Source organism: Oxyura jamaicensis, chromosome 20 (genome assembly GCF_011077185.1).
Source record: "Oxyura jamaicensis isolate SHBP4307 breed ruddy duck chromosome 20, BPBGC_Ojam_1.0, whole genome shotgun sequence".
In the NCBI taxonomy this organism is placed as follows: Eukaryota; Metazoa; Chordata; class Aves; order Anseriformes; family Anatidae; genus Oxyura; species Oxyura jamaicensis.
This window is the reverse complement of record NC_048912.1, coordinates 9,265,891-9,271,771: the sequence shown is the minus strand read 5'-3', so window position 1 is coordinate 9,271,771 and position 5,881 is coordinate 9,265,891. Positions and strand designations below refer to the sequence as shown.

The following is a 5,881-nucleotide window of genomic DNA, read 5'->3' as shown; positions in this document are numbered from 1 at the left end:
GTCTACACCCTACCCAGCCCCGCCCCAGCCACCTTACAGACCCCCCCCCCCGACGCTCTTCCGATCAGGGGGGGGGGGGCAGCAGAGAAGGGAAGGGCAGGAAGTATTGAAAAGAAAGTACAGAAGACCCCTTTGAACTGCAGGGGACAGCAATGAAAACAAAAATCTCAGAACAAGTAAATTAATAAATAAGTCAGATTGCAGATTGTTGCACAGCCACAACAAGCTGCAGAGTTTATTGTTTTGTTTTCAGACTCAGGTCTACAGAAAATAAATATATGGGGCTCGGGGCATTTACAGATAATGAACATCCAGACTGAAGAATGTACCCCAAGGTATTTTGGGAATCATCTCACTGACAGAACAGAAATCAGATAAAAAACACAAGAAAAAATATGATCTGCAGAGACACAGAGAGGCAGAGGCTCAAACTGACTGGTAAGTAATGGCATCTTTCCACCCATAGTACAAATAACTGCATTTGAAGTTTACTGGGGAATGGATTTCAACTGATTTAGCCCTGACGTGTTTCTGAAATTTTGTCTAGTGAACTAACTAGTGAACTAACACACCTGCAGTCCTGTTAGCCATCTATAAAAGCAACACTGACTCCTTCCTTCCCCACCATCAACCTCCACCTGACAGCTGGGTAGCTGCTGGGGACCTTTTTTTAAGCATTAAAGCATGCTGATCATTCAACCAGGTTTTTAATCTTCCCAGGCACGTTTCTATCAGGATAACAAGAGGTGTTTTGTTGTTTGTTTTTTAAAAAATTCTGCAATTAGCATTTTCATTACTCCAAACATATAATCTCTGCTACCTGAAGGCAGATATATCAGTGCAGAGATGGTCACCTGGAGCCACAGCCCACATGTGCAACACTTTGTTCCTGCCACATGCACTCTGAGGGCTCTGGCCTTCCATTATTTGGCTCCAAGTTTAATAATTTTTCTGATGGTGTTACTATCAGTGCATTTTACACCAGTGACTTTAATACCCAGATACAAAAGCAAACCAAGAGAAAACCTTACCTGACACCAGCATGGTATTTTCCTGATGTATAGTTATTCTTGCTAGGTTTTGGCACTGAATAGCCCACTAAATTTGACTGCAGTGTGAAAAAAATAGCTAGTTTGCATCTTTCAAGGATTGGAAGGTTTGCCATGTCTCCAAACACAAAACAACCTCCCTCAATAACAAATATGCTTGAACATTATCTGCAATAAATCCAAGAATGAAAAGAACCTTCATGAATTCACTTCAAATCCAATAACTTTAAAATCATTCCCCAAGCTGCTAAAAGGCTGTACAAGTTTGTTTGTGTTTTTTTTTTTTTTTTTTTTTTTTTAATATATATATATATATATGTATATTTTTTGGCCCTCTGTACAGCACCACAAAGTTAACTATAATACTTAATTGATATAGTTGCCTTTGAATTGAAATGGGAGTTTAGATCCTCAAATATTGCAAATTGAGTTCTCTCTATTGAATTTAGCACATGGACTCTATCTGCTGAATATTTACACCACATCAACATGTGTTCTGATGTTAATTTTAGTTTCTGTTTATCAGTTTACAATTATTTAATAAAGAAAGGCTTTTGAAATGTGTTGTTGCATTTAGAAAAATACCAGCGATGAAAGAGAGAGGAAAAGCAGCAGATGGATAACAGTTCCAGCAGGATAGTTCAATTTCCAAACACCAAGCTACCACAAGCACATCAGCCTCCCCACAGTTTTATTTTTAAGTTCAGCAATAGCACGTTAAACACACCTCCAGTTTGCGAGGGATTTCAGTGCGAACATGTCAGTAGTCCCATAGGAACTGCTGCCAAGCTCCCCCAGCGAACAATCTTGCTGGGACTCAGCTCTGCAGGAGACAAACGGGCCCAGAGGCACTTGGGGCTGCTCTGGGTGCTGTGGGGCACAGCAGCCTTCCTCCCTCAGGGACTTTTTGGCCAAGCAGCACCGAGACAGCAGGGCAGGCAATGTAGTCTTTTACAGAACAGGAATCCCATCTCAGGTTGAAGACCTTATAAACTGAACAAGGGGACAAGAAATTGGATTCCTATGTATGCATAGGAATGTATTCTTATGTATGCATAAAGTAGAGAGTTCCCAGGATTTAACATACTTTCACAGAGCTGGGAGCACACACTAAGTCTGGAAATTAAGCTGGTTTTCTTTTCTAGGACTGTTTTCATGTGCCCATGCAATTGGGTCCATGAGTGTTTCCCCATTCCCAGCCTTAGAGAAGTGGCTTAGAGAAGGGTTGCATTACATAGAAGCAAGACCAGAAGAGAAGTAGTTTCAACCTTATATTCTAGCCAGCATTGAGGGAACTTAGACAGTCTCCTCTATATTAAGTAGTGATATCGGAATGCTTAAATAATTACTGTTTATATTAGCATATTATGTTTCTTAACAAATGAAATTTAACGCTTACTGTATCCCATAAGTCTGCTCAGTCTCAAGCTCATGCAAAGACCTAGCAAGCCCTTGGTTTCTTGCCAAGAAAGTAAAAGCTTTTACTTGACTGTCATCTCCTGCAAGCAAAGTGCAGCATGCAGCACTGTCAATAGCTATTTATTTAATAGTTATTTAAGATTTTACGTCCTGTTTCTGCACAATAATTTCAACATCTTCTATGCTAAAAATCTTTTTCTAGTGTCTGAAAGGATAAAAGGCTTCAGTATGGTAGCACCTCTCTCTTTCTACTGTATGTAGAAATCTCTTGCAGGGCGTAGCACAGCAATAAGCTTTGAATGGAAAGACTTATGTCCCAACCTCTGCCTGCCAACAGCTTCTAGCATAAAGTTAGCTCATTTAGCTAAATTCAGATGACAGCAAAGCAACCAGCTCCTGCTGGATTCAGGAAGCAATTATTTACATATCTGGACTAAAGTTTAATTGATTCAACTCTACATTTTTAAAAACAGAGATTGCAATTTCCCTAACTCAAAGGAGTTTTTGCAGGAACTTAAAAATCACAAACTGCAAGGCAATCAGGCACAGTGAGCCCCATAAACACAATAAGCACCAAGTTACCTTGCACATAGGGTGAGGGGCTCCCAGTCAAATCAGCACGAGCAGGGCAGCTCTGCAGAGGATGACATGGTAGGAGTAGAAGATGAAAACAAGGCCACATGTTCACCTGCATGGACAGCACCAGAGCAGGGGCAGCTCAATGGCACCAACAGATCCAGCAGTGACCAGATGCAAAGTGACAAGCAGATCCAAGAGCAACCTGGAACAGTCCCAGAAGCAGGGCACAGTGGCAGACAAAGATAAGCAAGGATCTACCCACAACACACAAAAATCCTATGCAAGGTGCTTTGGCTGCCCTAAATGTGGCTAAGGGCCAGTGGGTGGAGGTGAGTCCCAGGTGGTCTCCTGGGAGTCCCAGGTGATCCTAGTCAGGGCATTGAAGGCCCCAGCAGATAAATAAAAATGTAAAATTTGAAAGAAAACTCCTTGATTTATTTTTTTTTTTCAGATGAAGCAGAACATTTCAAAATCCTTAATTTTAAATTTCACATTTCTCTTAAAACATGTACATAGTTCCTGCAAAATATCCTGACAGCAGTCACTTTACAAAAAAAAAAAAAAAAAAAAAAAAGGCTAGAAAAAGAAAACAGCTGCTCTATTAATCCATACTAGGCTTCATTCCTTAGTCAAACCTGTCTGGCAATGCTTAGAGATGCCATAAATATTGAGCACATTTCTTAGGACACCCAGGACAGTTTTGGTAGTTGTCCAGAAATCAGTCCTTCTCCACAATGCATTTTGTTAATACCACCTTTTTTCTTTTTCTTTTTCTTTTTTTTTTTTAATTTCTTTTCTTTTTTTTTCATTAGCATTGGACAGGAGCAACTGAGGTGATCAGCAATTTCAAAATGTCACAGGGAAAAGTTAGGGTGGGTTCATTTGAAACAAATCATGAGATCTCGGGACACTTCACCAAAAGAAGAGTGTATGTTAAGAGTAAAAACGACCAGCTCCACCCAGACCACTCCCCTACAGAAAAGAATGGGTTACAGTGAAATCAGAAGAAACAGCAAAATCATGCTTCATGCTTGTGGGAATGACAAAGATCACGTTAATGAATGGGGCTCCTATTTGGCTCTGCTCTTGCTGCAGTCCTCTGGGTCATATGCGGTTCTCAGAGCATAATGGCAGAGTCAGCGCCTTCCTCCTTGCTTGGAGATGATATAGTAAATCTAACCATCTGCTGCCTTTTGTTAGAGCTGGGAGGAAAGGGAACAGCAACAGGAAGAATATCTGGGCAATCCACTGTGCATCTTAAGTATTAGATAGATAATGCAGGCATGTGTTAGCTAAATAAATAAATAAATTCCTTCTGATTGATGGTGATGATAGTGTTTGCCAAACTCCAGAAAACTTTGCAGTGTCATCTGAATGTTATCACAACAAACCTAATGGAAAATACAAGGAGTGGGATGGTGAGAAGTGTCCCAGTGTAAGTACTGACTAGACCAGACAACTGATATTCACACAAAATTCAAACAGAGTGCCTCTGGAGCATCCTCCATCACTCGTGCTCAAAGTTTCTGATCTTTTTTTTTTTTTTTTTTTTTTTTTTTCCTGGTGAGATAGAAGCAAAGCAAGCTCAAAATGAAAAAATAAAAGTAAAGCAGGTATTAAAATATCTTGCACTCAACCTGGAGGAAAATCCACTATTATATGCACATTTATAGTAGCAACAGAGGCAAAACAAGAGGGGGAAATCCCAGGAATCTTCCTTCAGCATGAAAGTAAAAATGCTTTCTTGCCAACCATCTCTTTATTTGAGCTTACACCACACTGTGGACAGCTGTCAGGCAGGAGAGCTGACTTCTCTTTATCTGAGGTGAGGAACACCTCGGTACAGATCCCTTAGATGTGCTGGTATTTCTCGTGTGAACAGTGGGGTGAGCTCTTAGAGCTGTGGCAGAGAGGGTGCAGCCTTCCTGGGGAGGCAGAGAGAAAGGGAGAGGGAAATTGTCTCCTTGTGATAGCCTGCTGCAGCTTGGGCTCGGATCAAGACATCTGAGCATGCATTTCTCATGGTTTCTGTGCCTTCTCCCGTACTGCTTTCACACTGCTTTCCTCCTGGGAGAGCTAACTCTGCAGCCCTGGAAGCTGAAGGTAGTCATCACCGCAGAGGTATGCAGGACCTTGTGCTCATTTCAGGTTCTTAGGTACTACACACATACACTACAGGCTTTTTCTCTCGCAATTTAGTCAATAAGGACAAGAGAAGTATTGTGGTTTTCAATATGCATTTTAATATATATTTTAAGCATACATCAACCAAAATGGGAATTCAGATTTGAAAGTACTCATTCTGCAACCAATATGCATAAATATTGGGGCGAATGTAATTTGAAAAGTGTCAGTGTCACATACCGACGCACTACATCATTTACTCCCTGTGTGGTCACAATAATAATGCACATGATGCACATTCCTCTGATGTACAGGATACATACATATTTGCCATGCTTTGGCCATTTGCCTGTAATCAGCTATCCTGCCAGTCTCAGTAGTGCCACTAGCTCTTTGTATGAGCTTCCCATTTCATATTTTTCACATTTTCAAATTCAGTTTCACAGTTTTAAACAGTTGTCTCACATTAGTTAGAAATCATCAGCTTTTATTTTTCTGTTCCAGCATAGTGTTTTTTTTATTTTTAATTTTATTTTTCATTTCCTGTTTACAGTCAAAACCTTAACATCTATTTAAACACAGATACTTCCTGCCACCACAAATAATTGAAGTAGCTGATGATTTTAGGTACTCAGCAATTTACTGATTCGGAGAACACAGTATCTCAGCATACCTTCTGCTTGGATCTCACGGTTTCACTGCAGAGCAAA

The 5,881-nt window shown here is 40.5% G+C and overlaps 1 long non-coding RNA gene across 1 annotated transcript in view; it reads right to left on the bottom strand.

Annotated features, from left to right (window-relative positions):
• LOC118176833 overlaps nt 1-3,309 on the bottom strand; it is a 6,949-nt gene extending 3,640 nt beyond the window's left edge. The window contains exon 1 of the long non-coding RNA XR_004755538.1: nt 3,051-3,309. This is a non-coding gene — a long non-coding RNA (uncharacterized LOC118176833). The remainder of the gene's footprint in view (nt 1-3,050) is intronic.
• Between the last annotated feature and the right edge of the window lie 2,572 nt (nt 3,310-5,881).